The sequence below is a fragment of the Colossoma macropomum genome, unplaced genomic scaffold (assembly GCF_904425465.1).
Source record: "Colossoma macropomum unplaced genomic scaffold, Colossoma_macropomum, whole genome shotgun sequence".
Lineage (NCBI taxonomy): Eukaryota > Metazoa > Chordata > Actinopteri > Characiformes > Serrasalmidae > Colossoma > Colossoma macropomum.
Window position 1 is genome coordinate 2,596,230 of NW_023494799.1, and position 22,063 is coordinate 2,618,292.

Sequence of the window (22,063 nt, forward strand, 5' to 3'; positions counted from 1 at the left end):
GAATCAAAGAAAGTTGAATCTCTAAATTTGAATCTTTCAAAATCAATAAAGTTTTGCTTCTTTAACCTCTTAACCACCTGCAGAAGTATTGATCTCTTTTATTGATTATCACTTGCTTGTTCAGTTCAGTTAATTGCTGACACCCAAATAAAAATGTAACTGCAATATATTCTGTTTACTCAGACTGGAGCAAAATGTATGGTACACATATCATTACAGTTCAGTGTGTAACATTAATGCAGAGGAGACTTTATTTGATGTCAGAGAGATTTGTGTTGAGCTTAGTCGCAGTAAATGGAGTGATGGGTCAGCATCCCCCCGGGCAGAAGTGTTTGTAGGAGAAAGTGTCCCCACAGTAAGAAGAATAATACTCAGTGAGCTGATTTGCAAGCATGTAACGTGCTTTCTCTCACCCACCACCACCCCCCCCGACCCCCTTTCGTTGCAGAAGGAGGTGGAGAAAGTGTGCTTGGGTGTGTGTGTGTGTGTGTGTGTGTGGAGGATGGGGTAAGTTTCCTTCCCTGTTGGATCCCACTGTTACCCCCCCCACACAGTGACAAAAGCCCTTAGACAGGCTACCCCTCCTATCCTTAATGCCCCTCCTACCCATAATGCCCTGCACCCCCCTCCTCCTTGCCCCATGCTGGGGTATGTGGGAGGAAGCTGGGGTCCAACCTCCTGCCCCCTACACACACACACACACACACACACACACAGCTTGAATTCATGACTGCACTAAAATTCAGTAATCTATGATTCACAAAAATTTAAAGATTCAATGCTTCAAAACTTTTTAACAATTCAGATTTAAAAATTACAATTTCTATGATTCAAAACTTTTTAATGATTCAGATTTAAAGATTTAAATTTCTATGATTCAAAACTTGTTAATGATTCAGATTTACTATCCAAACTTTCTAAAGATTCAAAACTCCCAGGAGATCTTAGGACTTATTATTATGAAATGGACAACAGTGCTTAGCTTGTTCTTAAGTTATAGGAGTGAGGAAAGTACGTCTAGACCTCATGGGCTAGTTAACCCTTTAAATGGTCAGGGCCCACTGAATGAAGTTTTATTGCACAATTCTATGTCCTTAGAATAGCTCAACCAGTTTGCACTGAAGTCCCTGTATTTACTGAATAATAAGTCTTGTGTAATAATAGTGTGTAATACGCCTGAGATTTCAAAGGGTCAAGAGGTAAATATTCAGAATTTCACTTATTCAAAACTTTCCAACAATCCGTCAATCTTTAAAACTAACGGTTAAAATTTAAAGATTCAAACTTTCTTTGATTCAAAACTCTCCAAAAGTTCAAATTTAGGGTTCAAACTATCTTTTGTTCAAAGCTTTCTAAAGATTCAAATGAAAAACTTAAAACTTTCTTTAACTAAAAAAATTGTCTAGAGATTCAAACTTTTTTTCCATAAATTTCCAGGCTTAATATAAACCCACAGCTATTATTCAGTAATCAGATGGAAAGCATTGCAAACTGGCTGAGTTATTCTCAAATTATAGGAGTGAGGAGTGGAAGCCTGGACCTAATGGACCCTGGTTATCAAGGGGTTAAAGATTCAAATTTAAACACTCAAACTTTCTTTGATTGAACTTCCTAAAGATTCAAATGTAAAAATCCAATCTTTCTTATTCAGATGTTCTTTGATTCAAACTTTAACCCAGTGAACTCTATGGAACTGTATGTGAGGCCACGCTTCAGTTCTCATAACAGCAGAACTTAAACATTACTTTCATAGTAATTATTGAGTAATTCATAGTAGATACTGAATAATCCATAGTAGATATAGAATTATTTATAGTAGATACTGAATAAACCATAGTAGATATAGAATTATTTATAGTAGATACTGAATAATTCATAGTAGATACTGAATAATTCATAGTATTTGCTGAATGACTCACAGTAGATACTGAATAATTCAGCCTATACTAAACAATTCATAGTAGATACTGAATAAATTGCAGTAGATACTCAATAATTTGTAGTAGACAGTGAATAATTCATCTGAATAATTAGAGTAGTTACTAAATAATTCATCCTGGATACTGAACAATTCACTTTACTAAATGATTCTTAGTAGTTACTGAATAATCCCATATTTTAACAAGTTAAAGATTCAAAAAGGTACATATTTATCAAATCTTACCCCAAAAATTCAAACTCTCTATCTGTGAAAACTGTGCTTGAAGTTCTGAGCTTTTTAATGTTGAACTGCTCTTGTGTGCTTATGAGTTATTACGAGTTATTATGAGTTATTTGGAGTTGCCTTTGACCTCCACGAAATCAGTCATTAGTCATTGGAGGTTTGCGTATTTGATTTGTGGTTTATTGAATATCTCTCCCTTTATTCTGCCTGTCTTATTCCAATATCCCAGCCTAGTCTAAAGTAAACCCAACTTTTATTAATTAATGCGAGACAATGGGACGCGTGATCCCAGCCACATTTGTCCTTAGAGGAACACAACGAGTGGATAAGCCAGCCATCAGTCTTAATTGGCCTGTGCTAAACCGCCATGAGCTCGGGTAATGATAGCAAATATCCTGGTGGGAGTTCTATTTGAGCTACGAGCTACAAAAAATGACTCTGTAAACATAAACCCACATCTCTGTGGATGAGCTTCAGCTCGGAGCTGCTTTCAAATTTGCTCTGGACCCAGATGCTCCCCAAAAGGGATGGCTGGAAGCAAACTCTACAGCAAAGGAGCCTAAAGAGCCTGAGGACTGAAATGAAAACTTTGGTCAAGACTGATAGCGATTCTTAGAGGACTTTTACCCCTTAAACTCTGGGCTTATTATTAATCCAAAGACATAATATGGAGCAAACATACATTATTCGGTAACTATTATGAAAGTAATGTGTAAGTTATGAGAGTGAGGTATTGAAATTTAGGCAAGTTTATGCAAATTTATTTATATAGCATGTTTTATACACAAAGGCAATTCAGTCTGCTTTACACAAATAAAAGCAAAAAGGAACATCTAAAGGAAAAGTGCTTAAGAGTGAAAATCACTTAAAAATAAAGAAATAAAATAAAGGGCTTAATTGTTAATAAGATTAGCTTATTAAAGGTAAAGTGCAGTAAGAATAGAGAGTCTTAGAGCTCAATCATTAGCACACGAGGAATGTTTTTATTGGACTTGAAAATCTCTACATTCGGAGCTCATATAGGGTCTTTTGACAGTTTGTTCCAGGTGCATAACAGCTGAGTGATGCTTCATCATGTTTAGTTTGAACTCTGGGCTTGACTAGCTGACCTGAGTCCACAGATCATAGCGACCCACTCACTTTATATTCTGTAAACGTATCAGTGATTCATTCGGGCTGAAACACCAGCAGCACTTTAAACTCTGTTCAATGACTAAACAGAAACCAGCGTGAAGATTTTAGAATTGAAGTAATTTAATATAATAATCCTGGTTCTGGTTATTTATGTAACATAGTAATTCTGGTTCTGGTCAATAATGGTTAATAATCCTGGTTCTGGTTAATAATCCTGGTTCTGGTCAATAATGGTTAATAATCCTGGTTCTGGTTAATAATCCTGGTTCTGGTAAATAATGGTTAATAATCCTGGTTCTGGTTAATAATGTAATATAATAATCCTGGTTCTGGTTAATAATCCTGGTTCTGGTAAATAATGGTTAATAATCCTGGTTCTGGTAAATAATGTAATGTAATAATTCTGGTTCTGGTTAATAATCCTGGTTCTGGTAAATAATGGTTAATAATCCTTGTTCTGGTTAATAATGTAATGTAATAATCCTGGTTCTGGTAAATAATGTAATGTAACAATCCTGGTTCTGGTTAATAATCCTGGTTCTGGTAAATAATGGTTAATAATCCTTGTTCTGGTTAATAATGTAATGTAATAATTCTGGTTCTGGTTAATAATCCTGGTTCTGGTAAATAATGGTTAATAATCCTTGTTCTGGTTAATAATGTAATGTAATAATCCTGGTTCTGGTTAATAATCCTGGTTCTGGTAAATAATGGTTAATAATCCTGGTTCTGGTTAATAATGTAATGTAATAATTCTGGTTCTGGTTAATAATCCTGGTTCTGGTAAATAATGGTTAATAATCCTTGTTCTGGTTAATAATGTAATGTAATAATCCTGGTTCCGGTTAATAATCCTGGTTCTGGTTAATAATGTAATGTAATAATCCTGGTTCCGGTTAATAATCCTGGTTCTGGTTAATAATGTAATGTAATAATCCTGGTTCTGGTTAATAATCCTTGTTCCGGTTAATAATGTAATGTAATAATCCTGGTTCCGGTTAATAATCCTGGTTCCGGTTAATAATCCTGGTTCTGGTTAATAATGTAATGTAATAATCCTGGTTCTGGTTAATAATCCTGGTTCTGGTTAATAATGTAATGTAATAATCCTGGTTCCGGTTAATAATCCTTGTTCTGGTTAATAATGGTTAATAATCCTGGTTCTGGTTAATAATGTAATGTAATAATCCTGGTTCTGGTTAATAATCCTGGTTCTGGTAAATAATGGTTAATAATCCTGGTTCTGGTTAATAATCCTGGTTCTGGTAAATAATGGTTAATAATCCTGGTTCTGGTTAAAAATCCTGGTTCTGGTTAATCATGGTTAATAATCCTGGTTCTGGTAATATACTAATCTTAGTTCTGGTTAAAACTCTAGCAGTAGCATTCTGAATAAGTTACAGGTGTTTAATGGTCTTTTTGGGAAGTCCAGTTAAGAGACCATTACAGCAGTCCACCTTTCTGGAGATAAAAGCATGGATGAGCTTCTTTAGGTCTTATTGAGACCCCAAAACCTTTGATTCTAGAGATGATATCAGGCTGTTGTGGTGACTGCTTTGATATGGGTAGTGAAAGTGAGATCTAAGTCTGTTTGGTCTTGATTTGTTTTGGGGTTTGAGGTGTTCGCTAATACTAAGTCTCTTCTCTTTATTGCCACAGCCAATGATCTCTGTTTTGTCCTTATTTAACTGAAGAAAACTTTCCCTCATTCAATTATTTATGTGCTTATGTGAGTTTAAAGGTTTAAATAAAGTCTAAAACCAGCACATACAACGTTTTGAGAGGTAGCAGGTTTAAGGGTCTAAAAAAGAGTAGTGGTTCCTGCTAAAACGACTTGCTCAGAAGTTTATGTTTGACATTGATTATGAATTGATGCATTGACCTCGCTGAAGGAATTTTCTCCACACAGGGCTGGAACCCGTGGGCTGGTTTAGAAGGTGAGAAAACAGGAGCTCACAGTCGTTCCAGCACAAAGGCAAACAGTTTGCAGGAACTTGCCACATTCCAGAAGACAAGTGCACCTCTACCCCTCCTTTCTGCCGTCCATCAGAGGGAGGCTGTCGGAAGGATGATCAGGAGCCACAATGACCCACCATGCAAAAGTAAAGGCACCCCCAACAGAGCAGTGTCCCTCCAAATGCGCTCCACAGTGGCCCCCCCTCTTCCCTTCACCCTATATACCTCCACAGTGACAGCAATGCCACATTACTTCCCCTCATAATATATATGTGTAAATATATATATATATATATATATATATATATATATATATATTATAAATAAGCTTCAATGATTAATTACCACTGATTATTGAAAAGAGCTCTATAATGTTTATATCATCCACACAGTCATTCTGACAGACTGTAATACACTACAGGAAGAGTAGGGGGCGATATGGCTTCTACTGTTTCATTTAAAAAGCCTCTATAATGTTCATATGATCCACACAGTCACTCTGACAGACTGTAATACACTACAGGAAGTGTAGGGGGCGATATGGCTTCTATTTTGGAACCATTTCTAAATTTCTCCTCATGGAGGTCCATTATTATTTGTATTTATCATTCAATATCAGGTTTGATAAACAAACCCTGCACAGTACAAGTCTGACATGATGTGTGTTGGTGCACAAGACTTTTGCACAGTACTGTATGTCTGATGCCTTTACCAAGGAACTCATGAAGGACCGCCTTTAAAGGCTGTATGTATGTGTTGTGGTATGATGACAGCAGTGGTGAACTGTGACTATTACACCTAGGCCTCCAGGACAGGCCGTGAATCCCCGTATCCCTGTGAGTTTCTTAAAGTATGCTAGCACTAAGCTAATGTTGGCGCACACAAACATTTTTTGTCTGTACTAGATTAAAAATAGACAGTTGAAGCCTGTAAAAGACACTCCATATATTTTATTTGAATCTTCTTACAGACATTAACATGTATCTGAGCTTGTATGTATCAGTGTTACAGTGACTCTTTCAGTAAAGAGTTCTGACATAGAGCTGCTGCCGCTGTTTTCCATTCCTAACAACTGACCCAAACCTGCTTAAATCACTAAGCAGTAGTCTAGAACTTCCAGAAGAATGTTTTTTCTCATGAAATTGGTCCCCCTGTAAATCAAAACTTGATGACCTAATAAGTGCAGATGTTTTCTTGTTAGTTCTTTTAAATCGTTAGGTCTTCTCCGAGGGCCTAGAAGGTCCTGAAGGTTCCCCACTGCATTTCAAAGTTGAGATGAAATGATCTGGAATTTAACCCATCTCGGTTCCACTGGAATTTACCCCCATTCCTGTGTAAAAGAGACAGGAAAGCACACAATGGACAACTCACACTCGTGGATTTGGTGATGTTCTCCACCTGGCTGGTGCATCTGAAGAATGTAGGAGTATGTTTGAGTGTGCAAATGTTTTCAAACGTTTAAGATGTGTGGAATTGCTTTGTCAGTGGCCAGCAAACAGAACCATTACGTTCTAGGCCACCAATGTTGAAGTAAAAATGTCTAAAGTTTCAAGAGAACATTACCTTTTTTCCCTTTTCAGGCCTGTTTTCTTCTAATAATTTTCATGTTGGTTCCCACCAGTTCTGCAAGAAACAAGAATGAATAAAGTGTTAGAGGGACAAAAAGAGGAGAAGGGGGGTAGTTTCCCAGACCCAGATTAAGCCTAAGCCAAGACTAAAAAGGATTTTTATCCCTGGAATTTATCCTTAGGCAAAACAAAGGGGAATTCTTCAAAAATTCTATGTAATTGAATCATTAAGATGTAAACAGAGTCATCCAGAGTGGTTTGGTGTGAAACGCTCTGTTCTAAACAAACTTACCAAGTCAGAACTGTTCACAGTGGTGGTGATAGGAACCAGACGTCCACCTCTAAAAGCTCCCTCACAGAAAGTTACTACATGAAATGGTTATGAATTCACTGTCTGGTGTCTGAGACACTGTTTTCTGATAGTTTTGAGAAGATCTTGGCCTTAATATCCATTCATGGTGGAGGGATACATAATATGCAGGGTGTTGTGAGGCAAAATAGTCCCGAAAGAAAACTTATTTTTTTAAGATTTTCCACTATTTTCCATCATCAACATTCCATATAAACTCAGAAGACTCGTGTAGGTTCACTGGTGGTTTTGGATAGTAAATAAAATTATATTTGTGTTGTTGTCATGACGACCCCTGTTTCCTATCACCACGACTGTAAAGACATCTGAACCATTCCCTAAACCAATCTCAGTGGAAGATAATTTGAAGACTGTTTGTAAAGTTTGGTAGAACTTCTACAAAATGTTCTTTTCCAACTGAAAGACTTTTACCTTTTACCCAAGAACTGTGTAGAAAGTTTAATATTTGAATCAAAAAGGGAGAATAAATGCATTTTTCCAGGTTAGTCAGCACAAGCCTGTGTATCGATTTTTGCTTTGCTTCTTGAAGAGTCTATTTTTCTTTATTTAGTCAAAGAGAAGCCCTTGTTTGCTCCCCCAAAACAAACGTCTATTGGAGTCTGTGCTCAGGCTGTGGAATCACAGAGGACTTCACAGAGCGTCTGGCCTTTCACAAAGTTTTCAGGGCCGGACGGAGAAAGGCTGCCGTTGTGTGCGAAGCTTCATCGTCCAGCTGCCGTTCGTTCCTGCAGCAGTTTATTACGCGAGGACTTGCTAATGAATGGAGGCTGCTGTGTTACAGTATGTGACAATCGCCGGCCTTATCTCTCTCCGCTAGCAGAGATTTCACTGATCCGCTCTTCGGCACGGCCATCATAATTCTTCCCCGTCATAAAGAGCGCTTGTTGAGTTTCTGGAGGGATCCACAATGGCCCTCCTTCATCGTTTCCCTGCTCTTTTGGCCTTACCAGAACTTACTAGGACTGTAAGTGTAGCCGTCATAGATGGCAGGGACTATTTCTGAGGTTCTAAGTAAACAGGTCTGAGTATCGTTAAGCTGTTTCTTTTTTAGTGGGATAGGAGAGACAAAAGCAAAAGTGGGGAAGCGCCGCCACTCCCTCACTGCCCGTCTCCTGTTTCCAATGGCTGGGAGGAAAAATGGGCTGAAATGGAGCCGGTAAACAGGGTAGCTTTATGACTCAGCGAGCTCAGGGTACAGCTGTGCTCCTCCGCCATTAGAGCCTGTTGTTTATCAGTACAGACTTATAGACAGACCAAAATATGTAATACGGCCAATATTTGCTTGTTGTCTGTTGTGCTGTGGAAGTAAAAACTGTGTTGTTCCTCTTAGCACCATGAAAATGAAATAGAAGTACAAAAACAAGTACAAATTATTTGTTTTCAGGATATTTCTGCAGAGATTAAAAACTTCAAAAGCTGATTAAAAGCTACAGAGAAAATGTGGCTCCTAACAACCACCTGGAAGAGCTGGTAGACACCAAAACTGCCCCCGTCAGATAAACAGCACTTAAAGCTTTCATCTTTGAGAGAGAGGAGAAAATCAAGCTGCTTCAGATCTGAAAACATCCACAGGTGTTTCTGTCCATCCTTCCATTGTGAGAAGACGACTCAGCGCTGTGGGTCTGAAAGGATGTGTAGCTGTCAAGAAGAACCTCACTGAGAAAAGGAGACGGACACGTCAAACAAAGAAGCTGAACAATGGACTGACCACCCCAGAGTCCAGACCTCAACGCCACTGAATGTGTTTGATTACTTCAGAAAATGATCAACCAGCTTCTAAGGCTGAACTTTGCAGAGTCCCCATCATGGAGAAGAACCATGCAAGGAACCATAACAAGCATTAAAATGGCTCATTGAGTTGTCATGGTTCTTTTTGTAACTGTTTGCCTTACTGAAGAACCTTTGAAGAACCCATTTTTGAGAGTGTACTCCATTAAAAAGTAACAATTTCAGACAAACAAACCCTTAACAAACAGATTATCTTTGTTTTTTAGAAAAATCCATGCTATTTTATTCTTCTTAACACTAAACCGAGTTAAGGTTCTCCTCAGTTCCAGCTGCTGTACTGTAGAGTGCTCAGCCTCTTGGCAAAAAAAAGCTCTTCCTTTGAGTGCGCTGGTACAGCTTGGACAAGCATATTAACTGTAATTGCGCTTGCTCTCCATTAGAAATCTTCATGGAGGCCGTAATCCTGATTTGCAAGTAAAAACATGAGAGGCTTTGGTGTGTCAAAGCTCAGGCTTTAAACAAACAAAGGTGTGCGCTTGAGCTGAATTCGCTAATTCTAAAACATCTCAACCTGGATATGAGAAATTAATAAATGGCACGCATAGCCGCTTACGGTGACGTAGTACTTTCTCAAGCACAGGCTAGAGCCATTTTTCATTCCACGGCGCTAAATCACAGGGGTGAGGAGAAAAAATGGCATGAAAGTTTGCTGTAATTAATTAATTGGTGGTTGCTGGATTCTTCTGAACTCACGATAACGCTCAGGGTTTAGTTTACTCATGCAGACGAATAAAATAATACACTGCTACAAAAGATTTGGAGCTTTAATTTGAAAAGACTGCCTTAATCTGTCCAGATCAGTTGCACATGCACTTTAACCCCTTGAAATCCAGGCTTATTACATACTAAAGCTTATTTTTCAGTTGCTACAGCGACTTCAGTGCAACCTGGCTGAGCTATTCTGAGCTTATAGGAGTGTGTAATAAAACTTTGGGCCCACCGGCGGCCATTTAAGGGGTTAAAGCACAAATGGTAATGCATGTCATATGCACTGTATTTCTCTGGCTGGAGTCCCCAAATTCCCCTTCTGTAGTCAGTTTCCCGGTTGCACATATGCACTTTCAGTTATTGCAAACGTACATTGCACCCCCCCCCCAAACCTCCACGGTCACCCCCTGCTGAATTCCATGTTCTGTTGAACGTCTAAGACAAAATGAGTTAACACGTTTTTAACAGAGAACACAGCAAAATATGGGATTTTCTGCAAATTTTACTGCACAATTTCTATTTATTTGCCGATTTTAAAGGGTAATCACACCATTGATTTAAATTTCAATTAAATAATTAGGAAATTTTGAAAAATTCCTCGTTAACTCCCCTTTAACACATTGAATCAATCAATCACTCAACCCTTATTTACACTCAGTACATTGAGTATGAACCTCATTTATAACATAGCCGAACATTATGCAAAAGAACAAGGAACTGAAAAGTGTAAATCTAAATGTATGATAGTAAAAGTATAGCAAAGAAAATAAATAAGGCCAAAAAATTATTATTAATTAAAATTATTAAAATTATTAAAATTTGAAATGGTGCCATAACTTTTGCAAAGTCCATAATATATGTTTCTTCCCCCAGTATTTCAAATTCAGTACATAACATAAACAGTAATGAACAGTAATTGTGCATTAAAATGTGCTGATGTATGTTCTCTGTTAAGGATGCGTTAACTTATTTACACAAATTTATGTTTTATTTTCTCAACTAAAAAATAGAAATCATTGGATTTTTTAAACTGGAAACCCATCTCTATGTTTAAAAATGTGACTGTATATATCACCCTCTGCTCATCTTGTGTATTACACTGTAAATGCTCACAGTATACTTGACTACAGAGTTTTCACTTATAATAAATATGTTTGCAGAAATGTTAGTGAATAGTAAATATTAGCCAATTTTTCACACAAATTACTTAGAAATAACTTTTGATCCTGAACTTCAGAACGTGTGTATTAGTTTACTTTGGAATTATCAATCACTTTTTTCCTTACAGCAAAATCAATATTTACAGTGCACATATTTTCTTGTGTATTTCGTAAGTTATTGTATTGGAGTTTTTGTTGAAACCTTCACAGGAGAAATTCCCCAAACGTCTAAATTGGGCACATAAAGATTCTGATTCTGATTCTTAAAACAGTTTACAGAAGTCCCACACTGTGTTAACTTACAGTTTGAAGTCTAAATTTGCAGACAGCCAGGTTACTCACACTGTAAAGAGTTGATTTGTGGTGTTTTTGGGTTTGATTTGATGTAAATGTTGATTTAGTTCATCTTAATTAATATTTTGCTTTGCACTGTTTCATTAGAAGTGATTATCTGAGCTGAATAAAACTCATTTTCACGCAAATTCATTTTTGAGACTGTAATGTTTTTACAGTTTTTTACAGTTTTTAGTTTTTAGCTAAAAGTAATGTTTTACAGAGCTGCTGCTGCTGATGAATAAAAGCACAAATGTATGAATGCTGAAGGAGCGGGTGGGAGTTTGTCGGGCTGTAGTCCCCCCCCCCGTGTGTGTGTGTGTGTGTGTGTGTGTGCTGTGGTATGTTTGTCCCAGTGAAAAGAGGGCTGTGCTCAGCCCAGCTCGGGCCCCTGTAATGCTGCAAACAGGACGGATTTGGGCTCCTCTTTTGTTGTCCCGCTTGCTGACATCACACAGTGCAGAGGGGCTGAAATCCCTCTTTCTCCAGCACCAGCACTTTTGAAACAAAACTGCCGTGGCACTGATGAGTATTGCCAACTTGCCAAAAATACCTCATTAATCATCACACGCGCACACGCACTCTAAACAGCCCCGTTCACAGACCCATAAATCCTAACGACAGTCAGAATCACTGCTCACAAACATGCACCAGCGCTGGGCCTTTCGGAAAGTGGAAGCTTCCTCGGCACTCTGGACTGCAGGATTCACGCCGCTAATGCTATTCATGCTTATAGGGGGAAAAATAGAGCACTTTCAATGTACTTCATTCAAGTGTGCATTTATACATGAATAAAATACATCAAATCAATGCAATAACTGAAAAAAGTCAATCAAAAATGAATCAAGCACATCATACATAATTACATACAATACAGTTTTACAGTCTATTTGAATCATACAGAGAGATTCAGAGTGGTTTGGTGTGAAATGGTTCAGATGTCTTTACAGTGGTGGTGATAGGAACCAGGGGTCGCCATGACTACAACACAAACATAGACATTTTATTTACTATCCAAAACCACCAGTGAACCTACATGTGAGTTTTATATGTTGATGATGGTCAAATTGTGGGAAAAATAAGTTTTCTTTGGGGACTATTTTGCCTCACAGCACCCTGCATGTATCCCTCCACCATGAACGGATTTTAAGAAATACATTGTAGCCCAAAGCTTAATATCATAAAACAGTGTCTCAGTCATCAGGCAGTGAATTCATAACCGTTTCATGTAGTAACTTTCTGTGAGGGAGCTTTTAGAGGTGGACGTCTGGTTCCTATCACCACCACTGTGAACAGTTCTGACTCGGTCTAGCTACTGAGGTTGGACAAGCTGTACAGAATGCTGGTAAAAATCCATTCAAATTTGCTACATGATGTTGAGTTTCCAGTTTAAAATGCGACACCACTCAGCTGGACTGTATTGTTGTAGCTAATCGAAACTAGCCAATTGGGGAACAGCAACAAAGTTGCCATCATGCTACCATTAGCTTGTTTAGATAAAAAAAAAAGTGAACTGCAACACATATACAACATAAATAATATTCAGAATAAACAATGCATGTAATCTGATGAACACTGACTTACAATTTTGCTGGGTTGAACAGGATTTTTGCTGAAGTTCTGTAAAGCTCCTCCTACTTAGCACCAATTGCTAAGAATATGTAAGTAAGAATATGAAGAATAAGTAAGAACATGTTTGTGGGTGCAGAATGGATAGGTCAATTATGAAAAAGTGGTGAATATGTAATGAGAAGGATACATCCACCAAACAATAAATGAAAGCTGATTGCCACCAGTTAGCATTGAGGAAGTATAGCATCACAATACTTTAAGACATTTTTTGGTACATGATTGGCTTCACAAGATTTTAAGTTTTTTTTTTTTAACCCTGATAAGAGATCAAAATGAACCATGTTATTAAAACTGTGATGTGATGTAACTCATAATAATAAAACGTTATCATACTGCCCACACCTACAATGAATTCACCACCATGCGAATGTTTGATTAGCTTGATTAGATGGCAAAACCTAAACACAGTCTATCCTAACAGTGTGAGCTTTCACACATATACAGAATAGAGAAACATTTAAAATGAATGATGTACATAATTTGACAAAAACTGGGTTGCTAGGTTGGATAGGATTTTTGCTAACGTTACGTAAAGCTTGCAAAACTTGCCAACGATTGCTAAGCATTTGTAGGTGGAGCATGGATAGATCAGTTGTGAAAAGGTGGGGAAAATGCAATGTAAACAACACTTCTGCCAAAAGTTCACGGCTAGCAATGAATGAAATCGAGTCTCCACCACTTACAAAGTGCTAATCAGTGGTTACCAGTTATCTAGCGCTGGAATTTTTGGTCAAACTGTTCCTTTAAGACCGGAAAGTGAGAGAAGGCCAGTCTCCCAGACTGAGGCACTGCGACATGCTGTTAGCCGCTAATAATTCCACCCGTAGCCTTGGAGAAATATTTACACAGGAGCACAGTCACTTTCACCTTTGCCCTGGAAACGTATTGACAGAGTCAGAGTCATGCTATGCAGAGCGGAGAGCGCAGGCACGGCTAATGGAGGATAAACTTAAGAACGAAAGGTGACATTTAGCACCGATGTAAACAAACCTACACAGTCAACACGCCCGACAAACACTTCTGCCACCCAAACACTGACGTCCTAATAACAGCGTGAACTCATACGAGGGAGGCTGCATGTGAGCGTTTCAGTCAGAAACGCAGCAACTATCACACTCGGTTAGCCTGTGTTTTCACAGTCGTATCTCCAAATAGCAGAACGGTGCGTTCCTTTATGCCACTGAGAGTGCCTGAGTGCGCGGCTCTGAGCAGTGTTTCCACTATTTTTTCCCTCTCCCACTGATGTGACAGGAGAGGATGATACCAGCACTTAGCCGCCTAGCCCCGGCTGCACTCCATCGCAATCAAACACAATCAGCGGCGATGCGGCGCTCGGAGAGCATCACTCTGTTAAACGTCTGACAGGTGGAATCAGCCGGGTTAGGCCCGATGAAGCCTGCTCCTCCGAGACCAGCCGAAATGATTTGAAATCATGGAGCAGATTGACTCCGATTTGCGGGGCCGCCGGCAGCTCGGCCTTTGCGAAAGTGAGGAGAAGTGAGTCCTCGATTCAAAACAGCCAGAGAGGAGTGCTGCATTTGGAAGATGGAGGTTCAGAAAGAGGCTGTGGCACCTGGAAGCATTTTAACCCCTTAAACTTTGGACCTATTATTCAGTTAATCTTTAGGCGTATTATTATAGAACTAAGGTGTAAGTATGTTGTAGGATTTATTCAGTAAATACTATGAATTATTCAGTAACTACTATGAATTATTCTGTATCTACTATGAATTATTCAGTATCTACTATGAGATATTCAGTATCTATAATGAATTATTCAGTATTTATTATGAATTATTCAGTACCTACTATGAATTATTCAGTATCTACTATGAATTATTCAGTATTTACTACAAATCATTCAGTATCTGCTATGAATTATTCAGTATCTACTATGAATTATTCAGTATTTACTACAAATCATTCAGTATCTACTATGAATTATTCAGTATCTATTATGAAATATTCAGTAACTACGATGAATTATTCAGTATCTATTATGAAATATTCAGTAACTACTATGAATTATTCTGTATCTATAATGAATTATTCAGTATCTATTATGAATTATTCAGTATCTATTATGAATTATTCAGTATCTACTAAGAATTATTCAGTAACTACTATGAATTATTCAGTAACTACTATGAATTATTCAGTATCTACTGTGAATTATTCAGGTACCACCACAAATCATGAGAACGAGGAACAGAGACAGGGAGACATTTGGTCAGTTTTAAGGCTTATGAATTATTGATCTGTTGGTTTTTGCAAACATGATTATCATAATTTACTAAAATTTGGTAAAATCATGCTGTGTTTAAGTTTGTTCCCTGTAGAGGAACTTATTCTCACTTTTAAAAAATCAACAAATCTTTTGTATATATAATCGTGAATCATGAAAATGACCGTGAATCATGAAAACGATTGTGTTTTTACCATATCGCCCACTCTTAGCGAATAGGTCGTTCCACTCCAGTGCAACGTGGTAAAAAACAGCCCTACATTTTACTCCTGAGCTGCTTAATTCTCTAAGGACTGCAGTTCCACTTCTGCTACTGGCCATTCAGAACTTTAATAAGCTTTTAATGACCACTTCTAAAACACACCCCATGGTTGAAGAGCTGTTCAGCTCCGTCTGTGCTTTTCCCGCATGCTTATCTTCCTCTCCCTCTCTCTCTCTCTCTCTCACTCTCTTTCTCTTTTTTCTCTCTCTCTCTCTCACTGCTTGCAAATCTGTAAATCTGTCATGGGCAGCTAAATTGTCACCCAGGTTTGTCAACTCTGCCTGTGCTCGACAGGGTCACGGGGTTACAATCGATTTCACAGGCCACCTGCGGAGCCTGGGCCGCAAACTGACTCAAAAAATTTATATCAGACTAAGAACTGCCTACCACCCAGGGCTAGGAGGCCAGCGCTCCCCTCCCACCCCAAAAAAAAGCGTCCCGGGCCCAGCAGAAGCTGGCCCAGGCGGAGGCTGGGGTTGGTGACCCTGCAAGCTGACCCCTTCAAACTTCAAGTGAATTGTTCTGGCAGTTTCCACGGTGACAGGGCACTCCAGGCTTATCCTTCTTACTCTGAAAAGGGTAGGAAAGCTCACCATAGGCAACCAGGCAATGATGCAAATGTTGCATCTCCTTTTTCACTGCAAACGGGTGACTGGACTGAAAAAAGGTTTCGACTGTCTTTCCTTTTTCTTTTTCAGTACTGGCCATGTGGATCTACGTAGATACACACTGTATTAAAAGTTATTATTGGGACAAAATCTTGTATCTCCTAAAAAAGGTAACTTTACAGGAGAAGGATAAAATCTTGTTAACTTCGAATGGGAGTTAATGGAACTAGAATTTTTGCAAAGTAATTTTGGTGTTTCCAAGTGTTTCCATTGGTCCGTTCATCTTAAAATTTTTACACAATGTAAAGAGCAGTCGGTATTTTCATATTATGTCAAAAAATGAAAAATGACAGTTATGTTATGCAAAATGAACGCTTTCTAAAACAATAATAATAATATTTACATTAGATTATTTTTCTAGCTAAGCCCAGATATGTCCTTACTTTGTACTTTAGCCTTAATTACGCTGAGATAATTATGTAATTGGTTGTTATGTGAATTTATATCCTGCAAAAATTGTGGGAAATCAGTTTTTAAGTTGTTTAGAACTTATTCACACATTGACTCATTAATTCAGCACCATCTCTTCATTGATTAAATCATTGATATTGATTAAAGTGATGTTGTACATGAGCCGTCTGAAGTGGCTCAAAGATGAACTGAGCTGATGTCGGAGTGAAACAGTAAAAGTGACAGTAAATCAATGAAGCAAGCTTCGCTTATGCCCCGAATGCGCCTCAGTGCTGTACTGGACCTTTGGAGTGAGCCGTGTGCCAACAGCTATTTATCATATAAACAAATGACCGTGTTTATTCAAGCAAATTTCATAGCATTATGCAAGATTATGTAGCCTTAGAGAGCACACAGCATTATGCAGCCTTATATGACATTATATAGCACAATGTAGTAGTATGCAGGATCATGTGGCATAATGTAGCAGTTTGCAACATAAAGTTCACTTCATACCAAGACATTCTTAAACAGGTTCAGGATTAAACTGGCCTTTATTCCCAGGGAAAAATTCAAATTTCAAAATTGTTCCCAGTTACAGAAACAGTGCACTATATAGTATATCAGCTATGATGTATCGAGCTGTTTGAATTCTCAACAATAAACCTGTAAGTCATTCTCCTGTTAGCTCACTATATAGCAACTGCTAGTGGTATAAGTAGTGAATAGTGAATAAGTAAACAAGTAAACCATTCCAAACAATGCTTACATAGCATTATGTAGCATTACACAGCATTAGACTATAGCTGCATTGGAAATTGCCCCTATTACATGTTATCTTGCCATATGCAATATTATGTAGGATTACATATTGCTAGGTTTCATTCTGTAGCATTATGAAGGATTAGATAGCGTTATGTATCATTATGTAGCATTATGAAGAATTACATAGCGCTATGTATCATTATGTATCAATATGAAGGATTACATAGCGCTATGTATCATTATGTATCATTATGAAGGATTACATAGCGCTATGTATCATTATGTAGCATTATGAAGGATTATATAGTGCTATGTACCATTATGTAGCATTACTCACCATTAGACTTTAGTTGTCGTGGAACACAATCCCTTTTATACAAAAGCAGCCATTTACCTTTGGCCATTATTTGGCCATATACACCATTGCGTAGCATTATGCAGCATTACATTGTGCTATGCTGCATTATGTAGCATAACACAGCATTAGATCACAGATGTCTTAGGAATCGTTCCCTATTACAGAATAGCATCCATGCTATTTAGCCATTTTTTTAAACATAGATAGCATTAAGTAGCATTATGCATCACTGTGTAGCTTCATACAGCATTAGACTATAGCTGTCTTGGAAATTGTTGCTTTTTACAAAATAGTAGACATGTTATTCTGCATTATTTAGCCATGTGCAACATTGCTTAGCAATATGCATAGCGCTATCCAGTATTATGTGGCATTATGCAGAAATATGCAATATTACACAGCATTACACAACACTAGATAGGGATATTGTTTAGCAAGAACTATGCTACATTATGTAGTGTTGGACAGCATTACAGTACAGCTGCCTTGGGAATCGCTCCCTGTTGCGGAATCACAGCCATGTTTTTAGCCATATATAACATTGCACAGCATTATGAAGCATTACACACTGCTATACTACATTGCATAGCAATTCAAAGCGCTAGACTATAACTGTCTTGGAAAATGCTCCCGATTACAAAATAGCAGCTATGCTATTTAGCCATTATTTAATCATATGTAACATAACGTAGCTTTACATAGTACTTTGTCATGTTACTTAGCATTTCACAGCATTGCACTATAGCTGCCTTCCCTTTCCAAAATAGCAACCATGTTATTTACCTGTAAGAAACATTAAGCAGCGTTCTATTTAGCCATTATTTAACCATACACAACATTAGGTAGCATTACACATCATTATGTACACACTCAATAAAGATAGTTCGTCGAGGGTCCTTTAGTAAAGGCATAAACCGAGAGTTCTATATAGAACCATTTGCATGCTTGAATGGTTCTTTGCATGGTGAAATGATTCCTCAGATTGATGGAGAACTAGTTGTGTATGGTTCTATATAGCACCAAAAAGGGTTCTGCTATTGTTACAACATCAAGGTTGTATACAATAGAACTCTTTTTGGTGCTATATAGAACCATTTTCAAAAAGGTTCTATATAGATCCATGCACACCCCATTCTCCCTCTATCGGAAGAACCATTTCACCATGGAGAGACCAATTTAAGCATGAAATGGTTTCATATAAAACTCAAAGTGCATGTCTTTATTAAAGAACCCCTGAAGAACCATCTTTTTTAAAGTCTGTAGCATTGTGTTACATCATGCAGCTTTCCATACTGTGACATAAACATCCTGCACTGCCACATAATGGACCCAAGGTGAGCAGTGGTCAGGTTTCCTCACCTGGCCTGCCTCCAGCTCCCTGCCTTCTCCTCATGCCCCACACAGATTGGCTGGAGGAGTGACGGCCTACAGACAGCATTCACACTTGAAAACTTACAAGCTTCACTGGACTTTTCAAACGTTCTGCTTTATCAGGCAGTCAGACTACAGAGCCCACAGTCTTAAAAACATGGCTCTTCATGTTTTTTTACACAAGGAAATGGTTCTAAATAGAATTTTGATGTTGTACAAGGTTTTATGCAGAACCTTTTGGAAAATAGTTCTATGTAGCACCAAAGAGTTCTTCTGTCGTTGCAAGCTTGACATCGTAACAATAGTAGAACACTTTTTGTTTTCTATATAGAACCAAAAAAATGTACAACACATTCTACATCAGTCTGAAGAACGATTTCACAGCACGAATGTCTTGCATGAGGTTCTAGATAGAACCCATGGTTCTATATAGGTCTATTCCCTTTGCTATAGAACCCTTGAAGAGCTCTCTTTTTCAAGAGTGTAGAGATGTGTGTGGTTTAGAGATATTTGGGGACAAAATCTCCTGAAACCTCAACAGTGATTTGGGGGGAGTGAAGTGCGCAGGCGCAGCGCTGCTTTGCCTGCGTTAATGGCACTCAGTGCTAATGGGGGGTGAATGACAGTGAAATCTCATCCTGAGAGTGGATGTCATTTCGCAGAGGGGACACAATGAGCGCTGATGTGGCCGATAGGGACATGGGGACCAGGGCATCCGATTAAAACGCTGCGCTTGTTCCCGCAGTTACTCGATCAGCGTGTGAACTCTTTATTTACTATCAGATACACTGACCGGGTGGCACCGAGCTGCGGCTCAGCGGCTCACCTGGAGCACGAGGCTGAATGCTATTAGCCTATTAATGCGCGCTATTAGCCCGTATGCCTATTAATGAACGCTGGTCTCTTTTGCGGTTTTACGAAGATAACGATTATGATTAAATTACCGAAGTGCTGGGGTCGTGGCTACTGAAGGACTGCGTATTTCTTTTATTATGTGATTGCTGTGTTTAGTATGCCTCGCGCATGCCATTTATTTACTCAATGGATAAATGCAGTTAGTTCATGTTAATAGTCTTATTATCATCAGGCTTGACTGAAAAAAGCTCTTCATTTGAGCTATTGCTTTCCACCTCTTCCAGAAACCCCCCTAGAGACTGATAGAGGGGGCTTTAGCATTACAGAAGAGACTCCGCAGGAATGAGCTCCACTCAAAGGCTCCAGACTCGCTGACCACTCTTAGGCTTTAATTAATCTAGGAGAAAAGCGGAGGAGCAGGAGAGGTTTTCTAATTTGCCGCAAAAGTCCAACCATGGGTGGATATCGAACCACGCTAGTTTTTATGCTTGCATACTTTCATGTTTTACAATGAATGTTGTGTTGGATGTTATAAACAAGCCTCAGCAGTGGTCTGTCAAAGCATTACAGGTCCACGTGCATCGCAAATCCAATGTTACGATTATTCGCTAAATTCGAAACCCTTTTTGCGGTATGACTTTACTTGCTGAGCCAAATTATATGCAGATTCTACTTATGGCTTGCGCATTTGGTGCCTGGTTTGAACGTGGACAGCCAGTTTTTAACGTTGTGCCCCAATATGTGCCAGTTTATAGAACTAATTATATTCGCAATTTTAATTTTGACATGAATTAACATTTTAAATTCGCGAGAAATTTGTAGTCACCATATACTTGTTATGAAAAGGTAAGCGTTTTGGAGCTGGATGGAGTAAATAAAAAGCTTTAGTCTCGCTCCTAAGTTTGGCAAAGCAAAGACCTTGGAGAGTTTGATCGTTTAATCGCCTCCATAATAAAATTGTTCGCTTATCTTTGAAATTCATCTGTTGTAGCGGTAAAATCTGCCACTGTTTAAATGTTCAGATATTATAATTTTCCTACAAAACACTGTAAAAATGGTTTCGGTTCAACCTAAAATAAAATACAACATTCTGTAACAAACGATTTATTCCACTCAAACACATGCTTTGAACAAAACAATGCAAAGGAAAATAAATATGTTTAAATATAGCAATATTTGATCATTGCTTAAAAAAATGTACATTTGGTCAAATTGGTGCCCACGAAATTCTTGTCACATCGAAATATTAAAAAAATCAAATAAATAAATCTATTGATGAGTGAATGTGTTAGCAAACACAGCAGGCAAACCTTTGCAAATCTTTTCCTTCTTAATGCACGTGAGTGTAACTGAGAAAATTGCTGAGATTTGATTAATCAAATAAAAAAATTAGAAAGTAAAAAACAGCATAAGACGTCAAACTATCGCATGAATTAGCACACAGGCTATTGTGAACGTGTTTGAAACCGCCCTTTACTTCATACATGATGGACTAATAGTTTTAATTATGGATCTTTTTTTTTTAAGTAGGCCAACCCATCAAATCATCATATAACCCATACAACCTATAGAAGCCATATAACGCCATTAATGAACATGATGTGTCCTGGAAGTGGAGGAATGAGGGGCACAATGGTGGGAGCTGCTGGAAGCCTGGTGTGTTTGGAAGCTGCTTAATGATGACCAGAGCTAGGGCTTCCATTTGATATGCTGATGATCCGCCCCATGCTCGCGCTGACACTCTCAATCACAACATTTATTCATTTTCCGCAAGAATTCCCAACGACAGCCACCGGCCACCGAACCGGTCAGCGCCTCAGAGCGACACACGCACGTTTACTCTTTCTTTTCTTCTCTTTCCTTCCTTTTCCTTTCTTTGGTTGGAGATGTAAAGCGAGGATAAACTCAACACAACAATGCTGCACATATTGCTCAGCCTCTTATTTAGCTGTACAAAGATCAAGAAAACGATCCCCCGACCACAGCAATCAAAATAAACATGTAAATAGATATAATAAATATTTTTGAAACCTGATAAATACAAATACAGATCACCCTTCTATTTATGTTCTGTTCGTTGCTGGATGCACCTTTCTGGTATTAATCCTTTTAAACAATTATAAATCATTTTATTTCTAAAATAGATTTTCCATTATCTCAATTACTGGAACAGCATTGATGGTTAATATTTCCCTTTGAAAAACAATAGAGCTGTGTCATTCGGGTCTGATGCAAAACCTGCAACGATCAGTGATTTGGGGAAGGGAGGGGAGGGTATATTTTCATATTTGGTGGAATGTGTGCATAAAACAATATCTATGAATTATTACATTTCT

The 22,063-nt window shown here is 38.2% G+C and overlaps 1 protein-coding gene across 2 annotated transcripts in view; it reads right to left on the bottom strand.

Moving 5' to 3' along the window:
- Positions 1 to 6,195: 6,195 nt before the first annotated feature.
- Positions 6,196 to 22,063, bottom strand: part of sox2 (SRY-box transcription factor 2) — a 75,677-nt gene continuing 59,809 nt past the window's right edge. For both annotated transcript variants that reach the window (XR_005008138.1, XM_036586851.1), the window contains 2 exons: positions 6,818 to 6,877; positions 6,196 to 6,584 (listed from right to left, as the gene is read on the bottom strand). The gene's annotated coding sequence lies outside the window, so the exon portion shown is untranslated. The remainder of the gene's footprint in view (positions 6,585 to 6,817; positions 6,878 to 22,063) is intronic.